This window comes from Panthera onca, chromosome A2 (assembly GCF_046562875.1).
Source record: "Panthera onca isolate mPanOnc1 chromosome A2, mPanOnc1 haplotype 2, whole genome shotgun sequence".
Taxonomy (NCBI): Eukaryota; Metazoa; Chordata; class Mammalia; order Carnivora; family Felidae; genus Panthera; species Panthera onca.
The window spans coordinates 54401097-54413606 of NC_138340.1; the positions used below are offsets into that span (position 1 = coordinate 54401097).

The window sequence follows — 12510 nt, forward strand, 5'->3', positions numbered from 1 at the left end:
AACCATTAGCCTATAGTATTCTATGGTTAACATCATGAAGCTTAGACAACAGACCTTATTATGTAAGATGTTGGAAGGTTGCTGGTCTGCAGAGGAGATGGAATTGAGTCCCTGCATTGCCACCCATCAGTTGTGGACTCGTGTGATTTATGGAGCTTAAATGATTCAAGGCCTACTACCTATGAAACAGGACTGGCACTTGCAGGGTTGAGGGATAGAGATGAAAAACTAGAGAAAGCATAAATAGGATAGTTGAAGAGAACAGATGAACTGTCAAGGGGGAATGAAAAGACTGTAAGCATAATATTCAGCAGTTAACAGCTGAACCGAGCATATACTTGATACTGTTAAATGAAGGAATAAATAAGTAAATCTTTGAGATTAGTTGAAATTTAGGACAAAACAGAAAAATTTTACTCTGTTGTAGATTAGATGATCTCAGAGTTAATATTCACTTGCTTTCCATTTCTCTCTGAGATATTAAGTTGTAAAGCATTCTGCTGTCTTTTTCAGTAGTTTTAAATTGAGTGGTCACAAGCTTAAAGAAGAGAGGTGAGAGACCAGAAGAAAGAACACTGAAGCATGGTAAAGACTGGAGTAAAGTGGAGGCAGAGGTAATGCAAAAGAAAAGGCCTGGTGACTCTTCTGAAGAAGGAACCAATAGGATCTGTTGACTGTATATTAGAGATTAAAGAGAAGAATGAATCAAAGATGAGGCCCAAATTTCCAGCCTAAGAGAATGATGATGCATTTCCAACAGGGAAGATTAAAAGAATAGTTCTGGGGAAAGAAAATTATGAATCAAATTCAGATATTTTGAATTGCAATAAGGAAAAAACAGTCACTTATGTTTCCAAATGGTTGGAAAGAACGTAAAGCTGAAATTTTGATCCAAAAAAAGGAAAAAAAGATCTCCTAGAGATATTTCCATGACTGTCAATATTTAATAGAAGCCAAATATGAAATCAAATATTTATATGCTCTTCTATTCAAACGTATTTACATTAAATGTGAACAGCATGTTCAAGTGAACAAGTCTGCTGAGGTGAAAGCCAACGGACTTTTCTGAATTCCAAATTCATATCAGGCTTAGAGCAATCAAAATGGCTAAATGAGAATCTGTACCGTTTCTGAAAAACAGCACAAGCACAGGTTCACTACCAAAGTTAAAGCTAAGAAACAACTTACTCCTAGAGTTTCACTGAACTGGATCAATGTACACATAACAGATGTATACACAGTAGTAATAATGATTCTGATTATAAAGGAGAAAATGGAAGAAGATAAGGAAGGTAACACAGCTTCTTCTACTGGGGTTAATAAATACGTCCTAATATAGAGTGTATAGAGAATTAATGTCCCTTCGGATCCTAATTTACATACTAATGTTTCCTCAAAAGAAATTCCTAGCTGTTAAAAAAAACAAAAACAAAAACAAAAACAAAAACAAAAACAAAAACAAAAACAAAAACGGAATGGCACCAAATGAGAGCTGTGCAAACGGCATCAGTGTACTAAGGGCATATTACTACCCCTAATGTCTGTACAGCTGGGGTTCTCACTTTCTAATGAGGAAGGAAAAGGAGAAGAGGGAAGAGTAGAGGGAAATATGCCTGGGGACTGTGCTCCCAAGCAAGGTTACTCCTGACATTTTGGCCATCATGGCCTTCATGAGCTCCATGCACTAAACGCCAGCATCACTCATCCCCCCAAGTCTTTGTGTCAATGAAAATACCCTCTCATATTTCCAAGAGCTGGTGGGGAAGTGAGGGTTGGGGGTGGGGGGGTGCGGTTGACAGGTTACTGAACATCTGAAATCTGACTATATTTTATAATTCAAGAGTTTTCACAAAAGATGGCTTATTTTTTAATTATCTGTAAGCCTTCAATCTTGATTTTACTTGTCAGAATCCAACAACAGATGCCATCATGTTCACTGGCCTGATTTCCTTGACTCAACCTATCTGCAATACTTTTTAAAAAATCTAATATTGGGGCGCCTGGGTGGCGCAGTCGGTTAAGCGTCCGACTTCAGCCAGGTCACGATCTCGCGGTCCGTGAGTTCGAGCCCCGCGTCAGGCTCTGGGCTGATGGCTCGGAGCCTGGAGCCTGTTTCCGATTCTGTGTCTCCCTCTCTCTCTGACCCTTCCCCGTTCATGCTCTGTCTCTCTCTGTCCCAAAATAAATAAAAAACGTTGAAAAAAAAAAAAATTAAAAAAAAAAAAAATCTAATATAAAGATAAAATAAGTTGTTCCAAAGAAGAGAGAGGGAGCCCTGTTCTGAGGTTTCTGTATTCAGAATAATTAAGAGCACACAGACTTGTATAGTATTTGAATGGGTAAATTAACACAGGAGACCACTAAATTCTCAACAGTAAAATACAGACCTATGGACACAGGTCAATAATCTTTAGTCCTAGTGAAACTACTCATAACATAAAGTTCCCTAAAGACTATATAAGACCAGTTCATTTATGATCATTTAAAAACAATAAGGGGGGATTACATATGAAAGGCCCAATATTCACTTCTGGTTCTCCAGGGCAAGGCAGACAATGTAGGCTCAATAAATGTCTGTTGAATGTACCACTAAAAACTAAAACCATAAATCATATCACCTCAAACACATGCTTATATTATTTAAGTCTATAGCTAGTTGTAGCTGATTTCTGAATTGGACTCTTCCATTTTTTGTATTCAATGTTTTTACAGAATTACTTGATTGCTAAGCAGTATGTTTACAAATTGATTTTAATTGTCTAAGGATGAGTTAGTTTGAGATTCTACAACCACATAAAAAATAGATACAAAAAAAATAATAAAAAGCTCACAGAATCCTAAATTAGAGTCGCAAGAAACCTTAAAAAATAGTCTATCCCAGGATTAAGTGAATTTGTTAGAAATGTCTGAGGGACAAATTTCTCATATAAGACAAAAGCAGTAAAAATGGAAGACCTTTGTTTTCAAGCCATTATTTAGAAAGTTAACATGGAACTGTCTCTAGTTTGTTCCTGACTTCAGTAGCCACTCAGGAAATAAATATTTTCTATCTTTCCACGATGTGTTCTGACAAAATTAGTTTTATCTCCTTATGGTTTAATAAAAATTAACTTGTATAATATTTAAAATTAAAAATGAGAAAAGGCTAAAGCTTTGTAAAGTATAAAATTTGCAGACCGCTAATCTAGGGGGTTGAAAAGTCCTACTAAATTCCAATTCCTAATAACTAGTGTTGTCTTAATAACTTTAAGGGGAAAACTTTAATAAGACAAATTTGCCCAGAGTCAATTATCACAATGTTCTTTTAGTGTCTCTTTGTAAAAAAAAATTGAGATGGGGATATTGTTAGGCATTTCATTTATTCTTCTCCACTATTAGGAACTCTGTTTTCTCTCAGGGTGTTTCATGTTGTAATTATATTAACAATAATCTGAAACAATATCCTAATATTTAGATAATATTAATAATTTTTGCTTTCTAGAATTTTAATTTCAAAGAATGACTAAGACATCCTGATTCTTCCAAGGTATTGCAATGTAACAGGAACGTTGTATGATTTAGGTTAATTAAGATCCCATCAGGCAGACTCTTTTTGGTGTGGTGTCTAAATCACTTTAAGTGTTAACGAGATTTGCTAGAGAACCTAGTCATAGCATTTAATTTAGTTCCTGTTTGCTTTCTCTTTAACCGAAAATGGTGTTAAGAACAGTTGCCCTTTCCATAAATTACACAAATGTGGTACAGCTCATCACATAAAGTGATGACTTCTGCTTTTCATTTGAGAATACCAAAGGTTCCAATTCTATGGTTCAAAGTTTTAATTATTCTTTTCAGCTGCTTGACATCTTCAACTCTGATTAACCATAGAAATCTCTTTAAGCCAAGGATTTAATGAAGAGGTTGAACAGGACAGGAAGTATCCCGCAGCAAACCATCAGAGACCATGTTCCAGGCTGATATTTATCAGTGTTAGTACTCTTTTCATTCTTTCATTAACTTACTCAGTTATGAATAATCAGTTATAATTTCTCCCCAAAGATATCAAGAAAAACTCCGTTAAAGGCACTGTTGAAATCTACATATGCTGTCTTCAGAGTATCTCTGATCTACTAGTATAGTAATCCTATTAAAAAAGGAAATAGGGGCGCCTGGGTGGCGCAGTCGGTTAAGCGTCCGACTTCAGCCAGGTCACGATCTCGCGGTCCGTGAGTTCGAGCCCCGCGTCAGGCTCTGGGCTGATGGCTCGGAGCCTGGAGCCTGTTTCTGATTCTGTGTCTCCCTCTCTCTCTGCCCCTCCCCCGTTCATGCTATGTCTCTCTCTGTCCCAAAAATAAATAAAAAACGTTGAAAAAAAAAAAAAATTAAAAAAAAAAAAAAAAGAAAAAAAAAAAAGGAAATAAATTTACCCAGGGATAACATAAATTTTGAAAATCTGTTGAATACCATAGTAATTAGGGCTTCTTTTATAAGGTACTTATTTATGTACTTCTGGTCTTTAATGGTAACAATCTAGTGCTAAGTAGACTGAAAATTTGTTTTTAAAAGAATTTACACTACCTAGAAAATATCTTTTTACACCTAATTTTACCTTAAGACTCTTAATTGTTCAAAAATTTTTTATCATCAAGTAAATGTTAAAAGTATACATACACACCTATTTCACTATATTTTTTTACAAATTTGAAATTCCAATTAATTGGTGGATCACAGAGATTAATCTCATATAATAAAAAGATATGCTGCTCTCACTTAAGGCAGATTTTGTTTCTTCAAAACAATATGCAAATTAAAGATTTACATATAGGGTAATATTTATTACATTTACTATTACACTGGACTTAAAAATGGTTATTAAAAAAAATGGTTAAGGAAATTATAAAATGAATGCTTTTCAAAGCAAATAATCACCCTACCCAAAGTAATAAGGCTTTGTCTAAATCTAGATTTTCCTATATACTGTTAGTTCCAGTTTAAGTAAGGTAAAATCCCTCATTTACTGTCTATAAGCAGCTTGTAATTAAAGAATCAGGGGCACCTGGGTGGTTAAATTGGTTAAGCGTTGGACTTCAGCTCAGGTCATGCTCTCAGTTGGTGAGTTCCAGCCCTACATGGGGCTCTGTGCTGACAGCTCAGACAGAGCCAGGAGCTTACTTCGGATTTTGTCTCTATCTGCCCCTCCCCCACTTGCAAGCGCACGCGCGCGCGCGCTCTCTCTCGCTCTCTCTCTCTCAAAAGTAAATAAACATAAAAAAAAAAAAAGAATAATCAGTTAAGAAATTGCTTTTTAGGGGCTCCTGGCTGGCTCTGTTGGCAGAGCACGTGACTCTTGATCTCAGGGTTGTATGTTTGAGCCCTACATTGGGTGTAGAGACTACTTAAAAAACCAAAAAAAAAAAAAAAAAAAAAACACCCCACCCCCAACACCCCTGCTTTTTAAATCTAGTAACTGCCTATAACACAGAATCTATGCAAAATTTGAGGCCTGAGTCTGTATTTCTGAGAGCCAAAGGAAAATTTTATTTTTTAAAACAAATCTATACATGTGTATACATGTGTATTCATGTACAAGACATTCATCTGAGCCTCCTAAAATCTAAAGATCTTGAGAGGTTATCTTGTGGAACAGGTTTATATTATAGATGAGAAATAAAAGCTTTGGCATGTTAACTGAATCCCCCAGTTCCTACTTAGATGTGGTAGGGCTGGGACTATAAACCAGGTCTCTTGAGCCTCAGTCTCTCGATAACATCATTCTCCATTTTAGAAACAATAATGCAATCTAGTGCCCTTGCCTCCAAGGTGAAAATTTTCACACTGATCAAAACTACAACTACATGATCAGTGAGAACCACTAAGATTTTTGCCTTACTCTAATCCTGCTTTCATGCTCCAAAAGAAGATACTGGGTATAGTTCTTCAGAACTTGTTCATTGTATGGGATATGAACAGTTGCCACCCGGATGTCCTGCACTTGGCTTTTCTCTCTTTATCCAGCTCCAAAACTCAGAGGTAAAGTGGCACATAATTAATTCAGTGGAGAATAACAGTGAGTCAAGATGCAAGCAATTTACCACATGTGGCTCATACAAGGGAAAACATAAACAGGCAAAACTTGGATTGTTTCATAAAATGACCTATATTTGATGAAACATGTATGATAAAATGTATGCATCATGAATGTAAACGTAATGATGTAGAATCTAAAAGCAGCTTTAGTTTAAGAAGAAGGATGTAATAGAAGTTCTTTCTTCCACTGCTGCTCTCTTAAATTTTGTAACCTCACTGGCAGTTTTGTTCTTCAAAATGAAAATGGAACACTCAGAAATTAAAAGAATTATCTGAAGACGCAGAGTTGTGGTAAACTTTCTCTGGATTACCCACTCCCCCATTTCATTCTCACATTCTTATCTGTGTAGTCTGTCTTTCTTCCTCCCTTCATTTATATTCAAGTTAGTTAACATACAGTGTAGTATTGGTTTTAGGAGTAGAACCCAGTGATTCATCACTTACAAATAACACCCAGTGCTCGTCCCTGTGATCTTTACTTCTTAAAGATTTGTTTTCTAGTTAACAGCTTCCTACTGTTGCCAGTTCTGTTCCTAATAGCTCTTTTATGAGAATCATCTTGGAGTATTTGATCATTCATTCTGAACACACCTCATCTATAGAGTGATGGACATTAATAGAATAAATGAAAAGGCTTTATTTCTAGAAAACTTAAAATTCCCTTGAATTCACCTGATAACTGTCAAATAGGACAATATGGGATCCAGTTTCTTGATAAGAAGAAGGCTGTACCATATTTGGGGGGAGGTGAGACATCAAAGATATTTAATGTTACTGAACTTCATGTGGGCATCAAAATGATTCCTTCCCATTTTAAAATGACAATACTGTAACACATTTACGTATATCTTGGTAAATTTCTCTGAGTATACTAATAACATAAATTCCATCAGTGTATCAGAGAGTGTATATATTTTACACTTTCGGAGAAATTACCAAATTACTCTTCAGAAAGATTGCAACCATTTGCACTACTACCAACAATATAGTTCTAGGTATCAAACTTTGGTATTTTGATTACTCTGGTAAGTGAAGATCTCATTTTACTTGTCAATTGCATTCTTTGTATTAAGGATAAACTTGACCGTTGTTTGATATGTAATTTGACCATACGTATTCCTTTTTCTATGAGTTCTTTTGGATCTCCAAGAGAATCTTTCCCCGCTTGCAATCAGGACATAATATGCCTAGATTTTTGAAAAATAGACTACAGAGGAACCACTGGAAATAAAAAGTCAACTTGAGTTAGGCTTTTGCACTCTCCAGAAATGATTGTCTATAAACTTATCCTCACAAGTTTCCACTGAACATAAAATACTTTCTTTCAGCCAAGTATCAATCTAAATAGTTGGTATTCTTTACTTATTCTCAGACTTCCAACAACCACTACACTTTTCATTAAGGGCAAATGAGAATTAAAGGACATAGTCTAATTATATTCCCTGGGTTTATACATCTCAAACTTTCCTATTTGTCTGAAAAGTAATCTGGATTGTTCCCCCAAACTATTTTAAAATCAAAAATAGGCTCCTAAATATATCTAACAGAGTCAAATAGAGGATTAACAGAGGATTCCTTGTACTTTAGGTACTGAAGATGCACGTGCATGCAGTTCATACATACACACTCCCACCCCCTTCCCCCTACATATGGGGATTAGAAGTATAAATGTGAAGCTGACAATTATAGTGATAGAGAAGGGAGTATCTCTGAGGTTGGCTTTTCTGCTTTTTTGACCTCAAGACTATATACTGAAGAGAAAATGTTTTCCCTCCTACCTTGAACCCTGTCCCCAGTCCACCTTACAACACACACACTCCTATCTATGTTCAAGGTAAAATTATATGAATTTAAGCCCAATTGAGCCTACTTTTAAAGGCCCACTGTTATTTAACTGGAATCAAATTATTGACATATTCCCAGGCTAAACATAATTTCCCTTCTCTAAACTTGTAAGCTGTATAATTTTTCTACTTTATATTACCTTCCTATTTTTAGTTATTTTTGCAAGTCTTTATATTTTCTAATAGAGACCATGAGTCCTTAAGTCAGAGATTGTGTCCTACACTTTGCTGAACTCCTTAGAGCACCCACCACAGTACTTTATACTAAATGGCCAGTCACTGTTTCATTCTTTTATTAAAAGTGAGTTCATATTTATAAAGTGCTTTGAATACTGCCTGCACATGTAAGTTTACTAAATAAAATGAAAGAAATGAACCAATTTTCCCCCTCTACTGAATTTTTTCCGTCAACACGATTTTTCCCATCTCCTACCTTAAAGAAGCTTTTGACCGCATTTCCTCTACCAGTTACTGCCCACTGCTCCCTATAGAAGTAAAACTATTAAAAAGGTCTAAAACTCAGTCTCCAAATTCCTCTCTTCCCATTCTCAAACTCACTTAATTGGTTTTATCTCATCATTCAACTAAAAACTTTTTGGCAAGATGACCAATCATCCCTACATTACTATATCCAAAGAGGAGTTCTTAGTCCTCACCTTACTTCACCTATCAGCATCATTTGACAGAGCTGATGTTTCTCTTGTCCTGTGAAGAGTTTCTAAACTTGGATTCTAGGACACCATACTCTCTTGATTTTCCCCATCTATCATGAGCCAGTTTTCCTCCTCTGCCTCTTCTCTCCTTTATTTATATTAAATCTCTCTCTTAATAGCTTCATCTAGTCTCTTGACTTTAAATACCACCTATTGTGATACTTCCTTCAATTTTATTTTCAGCGCAGACCTCCTAAATTCCGGACTCATACAGTCATTTATCTATTCAACATTCACACTTGGATGTCTAACAGACATCTCAAACTGAACTCTTGCTCTTCCCACAAAACCTGCCCCACCAGCAGACTTTCATCTGTTAATGTATTCTTCTAGCTGTTCAAGTTAAATCCTTGTAGTCATCAATTTCTCTCTTACATACCTTATATCCAATCCATCAGAAAATCCTGTTTGATCGTACATTCAAAATCTAACCAATTCACATTATCTTCTGCTATTTTACTTTAGTCTGACCCATGATCATATCTTGTCTGGATTACTACAATGGCCTCCTCCCTGGCCTTCCTTGGCACCATATAATCTATTCTCAGTACTAAGTCAGAATGATCCTTTAAAAATATAGGGCACCTAAGTGGCTCAGTCGGTCAGGCATCTGACTCTTGGTCTTAGCTCAGGTCATGATCTCAGGGTCTGTGAGTTTGAGCCCTGCATGAGGCTCTGTGCTGTCAGTGTGGACAGTGCTTGGGATTCTTTCTCTCTCCCTCTTTCTCTGGTCCTCCCCTGCTTGTACTTTCTCTCTCTCAAAATAAATAAACTTAAAAAAAAAAAAGTCAAATCATGTCACTTTTCTGCTTAAAATTCTTCAATGTATTCTCTTTACATTCAAAGAGAAAGCCAGTCTTTAAAAATGGCTTCAAGGGCATTTCTGATCTGATCTCTGTGTGGCAGATTAAGAGCCACAAATTCATCCAATCTAGTATGCCATTCTTTTACAATTTGACTTCCTCATTCCTTCCATCAAAAAGTGGAATCTGGGGCGCCTGGGTGGCTCAGTCGGTTAAGCCGCTGACTTCGGCTCAGGTCATGATCTCGCAGTCCGTGAGTTCAAGCCCCGCGTCGGGCTCTGTGTGACAGCTCAGAGCCTGGAGCCTGTTTCAGATTCTGTGTCTCCCTCTCTCTGACCCTCCCCCGTTCATGCTCTGTCTCTCTCTGTCTCAAAAATAAATAAACGTTAAAAAAAAAAAAAAGTGGAATCTATTTTTCCATCCTGTGAAACTGAGTTTGGTCAGGGACTTGCTTTGGCCAAATGAACAACAAATGTGACAGAGCAGAGACTTGAAATGTGTTTGTACATCGGGACCCGCTCTCTCTTGCTGCACTGAGATCTCCAGTAGACTTTATATTTCAGTTAATGACAATTCCATCCTCACAGCTGTTCAGGCTAAAATCTTTGTACCACATGAAGGCAGGCTCAACTGACATCCAGCACCAACTACAAGACATGTAAAGGAGGCCATCTTAGACCACCCAACCGTACTTGAGCTACCTAGTAACTTCCCGGCCAGATCCCACAAGAATGACCCAACTAATCCCAGCTGAAAGAGCTGACTCACAGAACTGTGAGCAAATAAAAAAGTTGTTTTAGGTCACTAAATTTTGGAATCGTTTGTTATACAGCAACAGACAACTGAGAAGCTCTACTGCATCATTGACACCCCAATTCCTACCACTGCCCTCCCTTCTTTCTCTAGACATACCAACCTGTTTTCTATTCCTGATATATATCAGGAACACTCCTGCTTTTGTTCTGGCTGTACGCTGTACTGGGAATGCTCATTTCTCAGACAGATGTATGGCTAACCCGCTTACTTCTTTCCTCAAATATCTTTTTAAACGAGGCTTACAATTACTATCCTATTAAAAATAACAGTCTACCCCCAGCACTTCCAAGCTCACTTACTCACCTTTATTGTCTTTATAGTCCATCCTCTTTCTCTCAGGTTTATTATTTGTTGTTATCTTCCCCAACTAGATTGTAAGGTTTAGATGTGAGGGGAGTTTTATTTTATCTTTTAAAAATTCACTGTTTAATACAGTGACAGCCCAATGTAAATAACACTTATTTAAAAGGTAAAGCATCTATATATGGCCAAGTGATTACACATGTATGTTCTGAATTGCCACTGTAAATAATGGGCATTTGCATAGAAAACTCAGGCAATGTCAACATTGCCAAGGAGTTGTCTGGAATGTTTGTATTACATATATGACTTAAACATACAGATGTGTGGTGTTGCAGGGTTATTAGGAAAGGAAAAAGGGAATTATTCATCTTTAGAACTGGTCAATGTCTTGAGATATTTTGATCTCATTAAAAAAACAGATGTAAGTTCAATACTGCCCAGCTTTCTAAAATTCTCCATTTATTTCCTAGAGTCAGATATATTAATCCCTCTTGAGTCTTCCTTCAAAATATTCATTCTATAGTTTAGAATGAACTCTTCACAAAGCATGTTGCAGTCTCATGCAAGGAGAATATATGTACGAACCCCAATCCATAGCAGTTTGATATATCCAGACAGTCATACTTAGAATTACAGAAACGAAGCAAATACCTCATTTCTGAATATTTTAATCATTGTTTCAATGAGACTACTTAGTTCCCACAGTCGACAAATAGTTTGGTAAGTGAGAGGGAGACATGGGTAGAGAAGATAAGAAAACAGTTGTATCTACAATCATTTACTCAGATACTCAATATATTTTTTTTAGCAAGTTTTCTCTACTCATGAATTAATATAATAATGTAGAAAATTAACTAAAAATGTTTAAATTATGTTTTATGTTCCCCTCCTCCCTTTTGATTATCAGTAAGTGGGGAAAGGAGTTAATTTCTGTTTTTACTATCAGTCTCTACCTCCTACCCTTTCAGGGCTCTAGTACGAATTCTATCTCACCACCCCATTCAACCTAGGCTAGCATTCTTAATAACATAGATAAGTAAACTGACCTTTTATAACCCTAGAACAAACAGAGATGTGCCAGGGTTTTAAAATCCAAGATACAAAACAAACAGAAAAAAAGGGTAGAGAACAGAGCCACAAATCTCTTAATGAAGTCAGTATTTAAATTATTAACCATAAGGTGTAAGACAGTAATTTAATATCAAACCTCAGAGTGAAAAATCTGGATCTTAAATCCAATGGCTCAGGGCAAACAATATTAACGTACATTAACTTCAGAATCAGGTAAAACTATAAAAAATCTGTTTTGCTTTAGCATGAGCTCTTAGAAAATATCTATGTATCACTTATAAAACCAACTCAAACAATCATGGTAAAATCAAGCCATGGGCCAAGTTTTCTACTCAAGATTACAGATCAAATGTGAAAATGGTAGTTGTGTTGTATAAAGCTGGATCATCTTCCTATCCAGCTGTATGTCAGGGACCTGTTCTTCTGACCTGGAGACATAAACTTTAGCACTGAGATATGTGCACACTGCCTTACAATTCAGAAAACTGCCAAGTCTTTGGGAAAAAAATACACTGAAAACAAGTAGCTGAGGGATAAGAACCTTTGTTTCTAATGTAATATTTCAAATGGCTCTAATCCAAATTCTTATTTTTTATGCATGCCTAGCATCTTCAAATTTAACCCAAGTTTTTCCCAAGCTAAAACCCTGCAAAAGGCAGACAAAATTCTTTTGTTCATTGAAGGAAACACTTATTTTCTGATAACTATTTTGCCTGAGAGAGTGAGGATGACATTTACTCTGCACTGAAGCAGCCCAGCACACGGGAGAGTCGGAATACTCCAGTACGATCTGAGCATGCCCACACAGCCAAAGAGTGCTCTGTGCATTCTGCCCAAATAGCTATGGGCAAAATGCACAACTAGGAAACACATAACATGCTTCTTGATTATTGC

At 36.5% G+C, this 12510-nt stretch overlaps 1 protein-coding gene across 10 annotated transcripts in view; it reads right to left on the minus strand.

Moving 5' to 3' along the window:
- Positions 1 to 12510, minus strand: part of TMCC1 (transmembrane and coiled-coil domain family 1) — a 252409-nt gene that overhangs the window by 47318 nt on the left and 192581 nt on the right. The window lies entirely within an intron of this gene.